The sequence below is a fragment of the Microcaecilia unicolor genome, chromosome 2 (genome assembly GCF_901765095.1).
Source record: "Microcaecilia unicolor chromosome 2, aMicUni1.1, whole genome shotgun sequence".
Classification (NCBI taxonomy): domain Eukaryota; kingdom Metazoa; phylum Chordata; class Amphibia; order Gymnophiona; family Siphonopidae; genus Microcaecilia; species Microcaecilia unicolor.
In genome coordinates, this window is record NC_044032.1 from 230,325,767 (window position 1) to 230,338,753 (window position 12,987).

Consider the following 12,987-nt stretch of genomic DNA (forward strand, 5'->3'; position numbering starts at 1 on the left):
GATATATGGATTTTGTCTGGAAATACTTGGAAATCTCCTAAGTCCCATTCCCTTTCCACCCCTTACCCTGGCAGGGGTTCTTAGGGTTAAGGGGCCCCCAAGAGGCTGAACTCCTGGTTCAGTAATTTGCTGAGTACCAGTCGAGTATGGGGACCTCACAATTGGAGGGCAACACTCTGGTGCTGAGTCCCTTTCCTCCTCACTCCACCACGAGCACCTCTCCCTGGAAAGCTAGAGACTGCAGCTACAAACGGCAAGTATATTTTTCTTTGTTTTCTTTTTTTGTGTATTCATATTTGTTAGCTTCTCTTCAGCGCCTAACCACCAGTACTTGAAACACTTGGGCACGTTTGATTCCTTAAAGGCTTCTTGCCTTGCTGTCAGCTGCTGTGCTTACTGTCCTATTGCTTCCTTTGGATATGGAGAGACCTTTTCTTTTTGCCCTTAACTTATTTCTGGACAGTCTCTTCTTAGGTCCAAAGTCCTTTTGAATTGACTTTTTCTTTTCTTCAAGCTCTGTGTCTATTCATTCTCTCTCAGCACAGTAGCCAAGCAATTTGTTTCAGTATTCTTCCCAGCAAAATGTTGCTATTGTTATAGGTAGTGTACTCGTTCGGCAGGAGTTTAGCTTGAGGTGCTGTGTGTACCTGATTATGACCATGGCTCTGATTATAAGATTAAATGTAGAGCAGTTGGATTCGAGGAATTAATGGGGGAAATATCTATTGAACAGAAAACACCTTATCTGAAAAGAGAGATGCAAACAAATCAGCTGTAAGAACAATTGGATCTAAGGGGAGTAGAGGAATTGCTGAAGAAGAAATAAGCATTAGGATTTTGAAAAGTCTGGTAGGGTGGTTGTCTAGATGAATTCGTTTCCTGAAATAAACCTGCCTAATAGTGTTATACAACATTGTAAGATCACTACATTTAGTCAGCTTTGTAGTAGTTCTGTTTTTTCCTCAATGCCTCTCAGCCTAATGAGTCTGACTTTTAAAAAGATGATGTTTAGTTGGATACCAGGGATGGTACATTTTTATTAATATTGTTAAGTGTGAGGAGCAGTCTCATTAAGTTTCTTCCAATACAGAGCTCCAGGTGGAAGCTGGAGGACCCAGGGAGAGACCAAATCGTCTAAAAAACAAAAACAAACTCTTTTTGCTAAAATTATTAGCAGACCACTGATCTAATCACCCAGAGGTGCTAGAACAAGAATGCTGAGGTTAGGACTGAAATGACTGCAACAAATTAAACTGGACCAGAAATTGATTGGACAATGACACAGCAACAGTGCCTGCTGATAAAGAGAGATAAGATGAGAACACCACCTCTGATGTGGCCAGCTACATGGGATAATTTAGCTTCCAAAAGTCAAGAGAAGATATGAAGGTTAGTTCCTTATCCAGAGAAGATGAACTATCAGTGTGAATATTAGTCTTCTAGGATAATGGTTCTGAATTGAAATGAAAGAAATGAGGGACCAGTGTTGATAAGAGACTTGGGGAATAGGCTAAGAGGAAAGCAGTGTAAGGTGCTCCTGATATCCTAGAAGCAAATGTCTTAATGAAGTGATATCTATTTATTTATTTATTTCATTTGTATCCCACATTTTCCCACCCTTTGGTAGGTTCAATGTGGCTTACATATTGCAACAGACAGAGGTGGATTACAGAATGTCAGTTAGTTGTTGTGGATACTTAATGCCAATGATCTGGAGTAGCGTAGATTGCATTTTCAAAGCATTTGGGTTGAGTAGGTAGTATTTGTGGGAGTGAGGTATACATCGTTTTCCATTTTTGAGGTTATTTGGGATGTTTTTAATGGTTAAGAAGTTATGAAGTCGCTGAGGGGAGGAACTTCCTGAAAAGGTGTGTTTTTTTAGGTTTTTCCAGAAGTTGAGGTAGATATTTGTTTAAAGAAATACTGAACACTGATACTTCACAGGTGAAGAATTGGGTCTCTTTTAGGTTCAGACACAAACTCCACACAGGCTTGTAGCTGACAGATCACAAGCCCATAGTACATACAGGTTTTCTAATAGGAGTCAACAGGATTCTTATAAAGCTAAAGTCAAAACATAGCCTACCTTATCCAGGTTCTCATAGCTTACACACAAGTAGTGGAGACCTGTACTCCAGGGCAGCTCCTCTCCTCCCAGGGCCTCCGCGTTCTGCACTACCAGAGGGCTTTTTACTTCCTGCTCACTGTTGAGCCATTCCCTCCTGGCCAGGCAGCCTAACCTCCCTATGCTACATTGGCTCTGCAGTTCAGCCTCTGACATGGCAGGTTTAGCGCCGCCTACCGTAAGGTTGCTGAACTGTAACCTCAGTGAGGGAGTGTATCAAGGTACGCCAGCACTGTGTCACCCACTCCCTCGCATATGGATTTGGGAAAATCCACTGCTCATTTCTATTTATTATTATTATTTATTGCATTTGTATCCCACATTTTCCCACCTTTTTGCGGGCTCAGTGTGGCTTACAATATATTATGAATAATGGAAATACAATTTGTTACAACTTGGTTATGGATTACATTGTGAAGAGTTATGCGAGACAATCAAAGTATCGTTAAGGAATATAACAATGGAACAAAACCGTGAAACATTGGAAAGAGACAACGGGAAGCTAAAAGGGCAATATTAAGACACAAAGACATATGGTATAGATATTTCTGTGAATAAAGGTATGGGTGAGGTGAGATTATTGGGGATGAGAGTTCAGAAGTGGATGTATTGATGCATTAATGAACAGTGAGTGTGTTTTGGTGGTGTTATGTGTTTTGGTTCTTTCCGTAAATTTGTTCAAAAAGATGGGTCTTCAGTAATTTGTGGAAGGTGGCTTGCTTGTAGATCGTTCTCAGGTTGCGCGGCAGTGTATTCCAGAACTGCGTGCTCGTGTAAGAAAAGGTTGATGCGTGTAACGTCTTGTATTTCAAGCCCTTGCAATTAGGGAAGTGGAGGTTGAGGAAAGTTCGGGATGATCTTTTAGCGTTTCTGGGTGGTAAGTCTATTAACTCAGACATGTAAGCTGGGGCTTCACCGTGAATGATTTTGTGGACTAATGTGCATACTTTAAAAGTAATGCGTTCCTTGAGTGGAAGCCATTGTAGCTTCTCTTGTAAGGGTTTTGCACTTTCATATTTTGGTTTTCTGAAGATGAGTCTGGCTGCTGTATTCTGGGCTGTTTGAAGTTTCCTCAGTATTTGCTCTTTGCAACCTGCGTATAGTGAGTTGCAGTAATCCAGATGGCTGAGTACGAGGGATTGCACTAGGATGCGAAGGACGGATCTTGGGAAGAATGGTCTTATTCTTTTCAGTTTCCACATGCAGTAGAACATCTTTTTGGTTGTGTTGTTTGCATGAGTTTCGAGTGTTAGGTGGCGGTCGATAGTGACTCCAAGAATTTTTAAAGTTTCTGAGATTGGAAGGTTTAGTTTTGGTGTGTTTATAGCGGTAAATTAATTCGTGTTGTATTGGGAGGTGAGTATCAGGCATTGAGTTTTTTCTGCATTTAGTTTCAAACGAAATGCATCTGCCCAGGTGTTCATGATGTGTAGACTTTGATTGATTTCGTTAAAATCAATAAAATCTGTTTTACTGTTCTGGGATCTTGCCAGTTCTTGTTACCTGAATTGGCCACTGTTGGAAACAGAACACTGGGCTTGATAGACCTTCATTCTGTCCCAGTATGGCAACGCTTATGCTCTTATGATAGCTGGCTGAATAAAATAACATCTGCAGTTTTCTGTCTTGGGGTTATGGTGGGGATTGCTGAGATGGTTCATTGCAACCATAGAAAAAATGTTTTAAAACAGATGTAAAGTCTATAAGGAAATGCTGAGAAATTACTTCTCTCATAGCTGGCTGCAAAATACTTAGTGAGGGTACAGGGTTATCAAATAATTTACCAATATGGTAAAATATAATACACCAAGATAAAATTTAGACAGATATAGACATAGTTACATAGGTACATAAGTATTGCCATACTGGGAGAGACCGAAGGTCCATTAAGCCCAGCATCCCGTTTCCGACAGTGGCCAATCCAGGTCACAAGTACTTGGCAAGATCCCAAGAAAGTACAATACATTTTATGCTGCTTATCCTAGTGTTGCGTCTGTGGCCGTGACCACCCTCAGACTTACCTCATTTCTGGGGGCCAGCGGCTGTGCTGGCTTCTCTCTGTGTTTGTGTTAGTCTTGTCTCTGTCCTGGTGTGCTGGCTGCTTCCAGCATGAACCTGATTGCTTCACTAGACCTCACCTGTGTGGGCTATGCCTCTCTAGGGAGCCAGCCTCTAAGATGGCGGCCACCGGCTCTATGCCAGCTTCCAAGATGGCTCCTGCTTGTCTTTCCTGTGGGCTCACTTCCTATGTGTGTCAAGCCTCTCTTTGGGGTCAAGGTACTTCCTGCTTCTGTCCTGCTGCTGGTGACCTCATCAGTGAGAGCCTTCATAAGGAAGTGCTGTGCTGGCATTCTGGGCCTTTGCATAAGTGCTATGCTCTTAGGCCAGGTCAGGTTAGTAAGTGTCTGCTGCACTACTGCTTAGCCTCTCTCTGGGTTCCAGCCCAGTTTCTTTCTGTGTTTGTGTCTCTGTTGTCCTTCTGTGGGGGGTCTTCCCTGCCACTGTCTGTCTGTGGACTGCGGGTACTTCCTGGCTTACCCTGTGTTTGGGGTGAAGCCTCTGCTCCAGGCTTACCCTGTGTTGGGGTGAAGCCTTTGTCCGGGTTTGTTCTCTGTCTGTATGTGAAGCCTCAGCCTTTGTAGGTTCCCCAGTCAGTGTGTGGAACGGCTGTGGCTTCAGACCCTTGGCCTGTTCTTCCTGGTTTGCTGTCTTTACCCTGAACCCTGCCTTGCCTAGCCTGTGTGCCTACCCTGCTTGTATATCCTGAGGGTATATCCTGAATCCTGTATCTGTCTGGCTAGTGTGTTCCTGGGTGATTATTCCTGTATCCTGTCTCCTCCTAGCTAGAGGGTTTACCCTGTGGGTATTCCCGGATCCCCGTTTAATCTAGTGTGTTGCTGCCCTAGTCCTTGCTCCTGCTAGCTTCTGTACGCCTTTTGTTCCTTGGTCTGTCTTCTGGGTCTTGCTAGTGGCTGTGCAGCAACACACTGTCTGAGTCTAGTTCCGTGCCCTGTCGCCCTCGTGTATCCCAGATCCAGGGTGGGTCCTCTTGATCTTCAGTTCCTGCCTTATCCTGCAAGTCCTGCCGGCCGCCTGCACTTTGGAGCTCAACTCCGGAGGAACGGTGGCTAGGTGCAGGTGAAGCTGTTCCTGTCTCATCTGTTCTAGTTGCCTGCCTTGTACTACTCCAGTCCAGAGTTCCAGTACTGCTCTTCTGTGTTTCCAGTCCCGAGGTGGTCTTGCCTGCCGCTGCCGCTCCTCGGCAGTGGCCCAAGGGCTCACGAACTCCACTCCTGCCTCGAGGACCTGACAGTATGCCAAGGCCCTCGAGAACGCAACACCTAGAAATAAGCAGTGGATTTTCCCCAAGTCCATTTTAATAATGCTCCTTTAGGAAGCCATCCAAACCTTTTTTTAAAACCCCGCTAATTGCTATTCCTCAGCAGTGTTCAAAGTATTAAGTCAAAATACTTAAGTAACAGAAAAAATGCATGTTTTAATACTTAAGTATTTACAGTGAAGAGCATATTAAAAAATGTACTTAACTGAAAATAAAATAATTATTGCCTAGTATAATACATTTTGAGTAAAAGTACTGCAACTAACTTTAACATTTTTATCTCAATGACTTTATTGCTCTACAGTTCAAGCCACTCTGCTTTTAGTAAAACTAAATTTTAGAAATGACTATCACTCTTGTAGGTACACTTTTGAGTCATTATTAAACCAGCACAGCTAAAAAGGCATTCAGCAACTGCACTGGCTGGAAGTGAAGTGTTCAGTCTGGTAAAAATATTTTCTTCATATCTGACCTGGCTGTAGTGCTGTCATCATTGTCATTATCTGCATTAGAAGTAGTGTTGTCTTATTCATCATTTGCATCTTCATCTTATCGTCATGATGCCTAGTTACAGAGAAGGCTTTTACAAAGTTGGAATCATTATCTGTTCTAACAGTTTTTCATCTGATGGTAAACTCCATACGAATGTCTTCAAGAAATGGTGCAAGAATGTCAAATGTGTGCAAACTCTTCAATCCTTTTAAGGCCAGACGAGGAGACTTTCTCTTTAAGACCTCTATCAATGTGTCACCCCAATGTAACATTTTCCATGGGATGACCAGAAGTCTGTTGTGCTAGAGACATATGTCTGAAACGGAAATGAAGTTGAAGCTCGTTGCAACTCTTGGTGAACAAAGTGACCCACTCATCACTGTTCTGTTTGGCTGAAGACCAGTAACCAGTTCAGCAAACACAGGCAACTCCACTATTCTCATAGTCTATGCTCCCGGAACATCAAAATTTAAGGTATGATCGGTATGATCAACTGTTTGCATGACAAGGTTTGCATTGCCAGAGTTCTGTTCCAGTTTTACTGCTTCATTTGATTTACCAAGGAATCGTCGTTTACACCTCAGTTCTGCTTTTACTTTTAACTGCAAACATCAAATGTAACTAGGTAAAAATAGCAAAAATTGGTGAAATTATTACTTTAGTAAAAGTAAGATGTTTCATGATCAAATGTTTACTTAAGTACAGTAACTAGTTACTTTTACTTACTATACAACACTGTATATTAGGGATAAAAATAATGAAGAAATTAAGTGTCACTAAAAAAAAGAAGATAATAAAGTGCTCTGTATAAAAACTTTGGTAGATGATCACACAATACCCATCATGTTTTGCCGACATGAATCAGGGGTTACTATGGATGCATACAATAAACTGAAAATACATAAAACCATATTGTTGCAGGTAAGGATCCTCCACCAACAATTTAGGTGCACGCACTTGTAAGATCCATGCAGTAGTCTAAGATAAGTTCCCAGCGTTCCTCCAAGAAAAAGGGTCCTTCTCTCTTCAGGATTGGTCCACAACCCTGGATGGCCCAAGTGGGCCGGTATCTGTCTTATCCTGTTGACTGCTCCCATGGTCCCAATTCTGGGTTGCTTTCCTTCTCAGGGTGAACAAACAAATTCAGCATCTAATCATCATCAAGATAGAAAATAATCTTAAAGTATACAGTAAAGTCCACAAACTCCAACCCTGAATTCCTTCCCTAGCAATTTATAATCCAGTGATTTTAACTGTCCATAAGTCATATGCAAATCAAATTTGGAAAATCCAACACCACTTTTAGTCTCTTCTCTGGTTTGGCTCTCCCGGTTTTATGAGTTCAGGGGGACCCCTGACAGCAATTCTTGGGATAGTTTTCTTACATAGCAAGCACCATTCCCCAACCCATAGCTGTCAACTAGCTATGGGCGGGGGAATCCCCTTTTCTCCCTCACATTTCCATACTTTGGGGTTCTACCCATTAGGCTGCATTGAAACAGTCCATAAACTCCGCTTCTGACATTTGATCCTCCCCTTGTATCTCTGGCCCCTCCAGTCTTTTAGGTCTCGTTAGGAATTCCACCCCCTTGAACCAGCTAGAAGCCATTACATACTGGCTGCAGATCCAGGGTGGTTTATCTTCCTCTGGTCTTGTCTTCAGTAACCTGTCCCTGCAAAGTTTTCTGAGCATCTGTGACCTCTCCTCCCCTCCCCTTCCCTCCAGCCTGGGAATTCTTTGTCTACTGGTGTACTTGGTGTTTCAAGAACCCTTTACCTTCGTGGGAAAACAATTTTGGGGACAGGTTCATGGGCTGGGGCATGAGCATCCTCCTGAACATGACAATATATATTGCATATAAAAATATAAAGTTACATAGGGCAAATAATCTTTAAACCACCATATTCGATATATTGTCGTCATGGAGTAGATTGTATATATCATGCCTAAACAGCGCCAAAATGAAATTTGCCTAAGCATATTCTATAAAGTATGCCTTAATTTAAGTGTACTTTATAGAATACATCCAAATTTCCATGCAGTTTATAGAGTACTCTGAGTGCCTGTCCGCACAAATAAATTTAGTCGCAGGCAGTTATGGCAAGTAAAACCTGGTATAAATGCTGACACCTGAATTAGGCACGGACGGGTGTATTCTATAACAAAGTGCATAGATTTTAGAAACTCCCATGACCCACCCGTTCTACGCCAATGGACACACCCTCTTTTCAACTATACGACTTAGAATTTACACGCAGCACTTTATAGAATATGTTTAGACAATTCTGCATGTAAATTCTAATTAATGCTGTGACGAAACGTCTAGCTACCCCCCTGGAGTTACCCCGCGACCACTTAGGGGGTCTATCCCCATCACAGCTCAGGTCCGCCTGGACCTGCCGCTTGTGCTCTATACTAGCACCCTCCTCCTACTGACTGGGTCACAACCGCCTCTGGGTGAGTCTCCCGCTCACAAATTATCCTCAGTGATTTCTAGGTTACTGGGGCCAAACTCCCAGTGCCCCCACAGTTCCTAGAAAACACTCACAGACCCAACACACAAATCATCAGAATTCTTAATCAGTCCAGACAAGCAGGGGCAATAAACTGAAAATGTTTATTGTCTGAAAATTTATAACAATGAACAGAAAAGGTGCAATCAGCAAAACAATAACAGGTAACTGAAATATGGATCAATTATAACACTAGCTAAACATTTGTTTGCTATCTAACTAGTACCTGAGGAGATCAGGACATATAGCTACTCACAAGTTATCAAACATAACTGTTTACAGGGCTTCAGCAAAGAGAACTCTCTCTCCTCCCTGGCTGAAACTAGAGGCAAAACCAGTAACTCAGTAACTTCAAACTCCAGGCCAATCAGGGCCCAGAACAACATTTGAAAATAGCTGGCCGCATCACTGCAGTCATTTCCTCTCTCTGCTTAAACTAAAGGAGGAATCATTCACTTTTTTGCAACAGCTTAAAACACAACATGCACCACCTGCTGGCCAAACTAGAGAAATACATTGCAAGAAAATAGCAAAACAATTATCACAGGCTTAAAAACCCACCGTTCTGTCACAAATGTCATTTAGTGTCAATAATTGCTTATTCATTCAAGTATTTATATACCGCTTAGACCTAAGCAGTTTACAGTTTCATTTTACAGGTACTAGGTCTGTCCCTAGTGGGCTCAATCTAAGTAGTACATTGTACTACTGTTGTACCTGGAGCAACGGAGGGTTAAGTGACTTGCCCAGGGTCACACAGAGCTGCAGAGAGAATTGAACCTTGTTCCAAAGGATCTCAACCTACTGCCACCATCAGGCAATTATCAACACTGATTGTCTTGTTAACCAATTAGGTTATGCGCACTGTTATGGAATACGCTTTGATTTCCATGTAGAAATGTTGGCACGATGTATAGAATTTGGGGGAATATGTATAACTAGATGATAGATAATAGATGGCATCTCTTGTGCTTTTGAAAATCCTTTAGCTGAAGTTTTGGCCAGAAAAGTGCATCTGCCTCCTTGTGCCACTTTTTGGATGTTTTTCTGTTTCGAAAATGAGCCCCATAATATCTTTGACACATTAAGTAGAGAAACACCAATGAACTACAAGCTGGTCCTTTACCTCTGCTAATGTAAACAGATATCACTAACATTCGGTTCATAGTTGTCATAGTGATCTAATCTAAAGGTAGAAATATGAGCTAAATCAATGATACTTATCTACATCTGTAGCACAGACGCAGCACTTCAAGTTAATAGAGTCTGTGATGATAATTGACTGCATGACTCTTTCCACTATTTTTACCTTTTTGCAACACAATGCACAAACCTCTGACCTCTTATACTCCTTCTCGCCTTCTCCATTCTTCCTCAGGTAATCTAATTTGCATTCCCTCTCCCTCTGCTGTACATTTGACTATCTCTCGTGACACCACATTTAGTTATCTAAGTCCTAAGCTTTGGAATTCCCTTCCTTCTCACCTTCGGACTGTTTCTTCCCTTCCCTCTTTCAATGCCCTTCTCAAGACTCCCCTTTTCTCTCTGACTTTTCATTCTCTCTCCTCTTAGGTCTGTCTTTTGCTCTTTCTGTACTCTCTAACTTCTCCCCACCCTCAGCTTTCTCTGCCCCTCTACCTCCATTAGCATTACTTCTTGTTTCGTAACCTGCTTAGTTGCCTTTTTGGATCAATTTGCGATATATCAAGCTTTGGAAAATAAATAAGTAAACTTCCACACAGCACTTACTATACGATCACATAACTATCCTAGCATTCATAATTCATACACGCAACCCGGTCTGTCAATCTCAAACACTTTTTGACGTAGACATAGTGTTAGCAGCACTGACTTTCCTAAGGGAGAGCTATCTCAGCCTGCCTGATCCATTTCAGCCAAGTAATACAGATAGCATTGCCTGGAGTATTGTGTTCAGTACTGGTCTCCGTATCTCAAAAAAGATATAGTAGAATTGGAAAAGGTACAGCGAAGGGCGACGAAAATGATAGTGGGGATGGGACGACTTTCCTATGAAGAGAGGCTGAGAAGGCTAGGGCTTTTCAGCTTGGAGAAGAGACGGCTGAGGGGAGATATGATAGAAGTGTATAAAATAATGAGTGGAATGGATCGGGTGGATGTGAAGCGACTGTTCACACTATCCAAAAATACTAGGACTAGAGGGCATGAGTTGAAGCTACAGTGTGGTAAATTTAAAACGAATAGGAGAAAATTTTTCTTCACCCAACGTGTAATTAGACTCTGGAATTCGTTGCCGGAGAACGTGGTACGGGCGGTTAGCTTGACGGAGTTTAAAAAGGGGTTAGATAGATTCCTAAAGGACAAGTCCATAGACCGCTATTAAATGGACTTGGAAAAATTCCGCATTTTTAGGTATAACTTGTCTGGAATGTTTTTACGTTTGGGGAGCGTGCCAGGTGCCCTTGACCTGGATTGGCCACTGTCGGTGACAGGATGCTGGGCTAGATGGACCTTTGGTCTTTCCCAGTATGGCTGTACTTATGTACTTATCTATTGATCTGTTTCCCTGTAGTTTACATTTTTCATGTTTCACCACTACACCCACTTTCTTTTTCCAGAGATCAGGCCGTCTTCCACTGTCCAAAATTTCAATATAGCTTTAACCAACACTAACGCTATACTCAGAAATTTGCAAGTCAATTTGGGAATGTTTTGGTCTACCAGGGACTGCTGTCCCCTAGTAGCAAGGTGCTGTAATTCCCTGATAGAAACATTTGTGTTGTAGTTTCTAAGGATGACAAAACCTGTGTCCAAATAGTTAACAGGTGGCATCATCCCATAAACCCAAATGACCCCTTCTTTGCTGTGGAAGATAGGCTTGGTGTTAAATCTTGAATTGAGTCTCCTGTAGGTCTGCTTATTTAGCATATCAAAAGTAGTGGTGAACATGTCTAGGAACTAGGGTTCATCAAAATCTTGTCGTGTATCCTCCCTCCAGATCTCAGGCAGCTTAGAATTACCCTTTATATCTAGAGTGTCTCTTACCAGGTTATACCAAACTGATAATTGATTAAGAAGGAATGGGAACATGAACAATTTCAGTTCTAAAGTAGTACAGTCCCACGTTACCCCATATTTTCAAATTGAACTATCATGATAGTGGCGTGCCTGTAAATTATGTCCAGTGATGGGAATTAGGGATACCCATTTTTTTGTTGTACCTGTGCAAAGGATGGAAAGCTCCTCCCCCTACCACCCTGCAAAGCTGCAGAATGGAAGAGCAGCCCCTCCTAGCCCATCCTTGAAAAACAGATGTCCCCATTATACAGACAGTCTGGATTCTCCACTAAACTCAAAAAAGGCCTGAGCATATGAAAATGTCTCCCCTTTGGCATGAGGTTTCTTATGTCCATTTTCTGTGTTCTGATGCCCCACTTGTTTGTCTTTTTATACTGAAGAATTGCAAATGATGTTGGTGTTTTACATCAGTGAGTCTGAAACATGCATTCAGCTGAAGAGTGCTCTGAAAGAATCTCTGGCTTCTTTCATTCAGTTGTGGTTTTGGCAGCTGTAAGCAGTGATGATATAAAGCGAACTTATTTTCATTTAGAAGCAAATTAACATCAAAATGAAGAACAGAATAGATCAAAGACATGTAAATTGTTTTCTTGGAATAAAATGCAGGCAGCAACTCTTAGTAAAATTCTAATTATCCTTTTCAAATTTAGTAATAATCTTTCAGCACATGAGCCATCCACAATTTGAAGTTGTGAATGTTAGTTTGCCATTAGAATTATTATTATTGAGAAAATGCCCACCTTCAGTAAAAGCATTTAAGTGTGTTCTATTATAGACTGAGGCATATGAAAGTATTCTGATAAAAGAAGCACTTTCTACAATGGGACTGTACTGACATCTTAGTAACATAAATTTTAAAAGAGAATAGGTTGTAAAATGGTGAAGAATGTAATGAAATTTGAAGTTCAGATCTGGGCTGTGGAGTCTGAGTTGGGAGCAGTTTTGGGTGGAGTTGGAGTTGGTAAAAATGTACCGACTCTAACTCCAGCTTCAAAATAAAAACTTTCAACAGTGTATTACATATTTGACAGGATTTTTCTTTGTTCAAACTTCAAATAAATATGTTTTGTGACCTGCTCTAATTTTGTATATAAAGAAATATCCTAGCTTTCTGTAATTAATCAAAATTTTCTTAGGTGTACTATATTTAGTAAAGGGAAATGGGACTTGATATACCGCCTTTCTGTGGTATTTTGCAACTACAGTCAAAGCGTTTACATATGTACAGGTACTTATTTTGTACCTGGGGCAATGGAGGGTTAAGTAACTTGCCCACAGTCACAAGGAACTGCAGTGGGAATCGAACCCAGTTCCCCAGGATCAAAGTCTGCTGCACTAACCACTAGGCTGCTCCTCCACTCATGTAGGAGTCAGAGTTGGAGTCAAACAGTAGAAAAATGGAGGAGTCAGAGTTGAAGGCTTGGTGTACCAACTCCACATCCCTGGTTATGATTTTATG

At 41.6% G+C, this 12,987-nt stretch overlaps 1 protein-coding gene across 1 annotated transcript in view; it reads left to right on the forward strand.

Moving 5' to 3' along the window:
- The window catches only part of HSDL2 (hydroxysteroid dehydrogenase like 2), a 130,326-nt gene that overhangs the window by 37,115 nt on the left and 80,224 nt on the right, over window positions 1–12,987 (forward strand). The window lies entirely within an intron of this gene.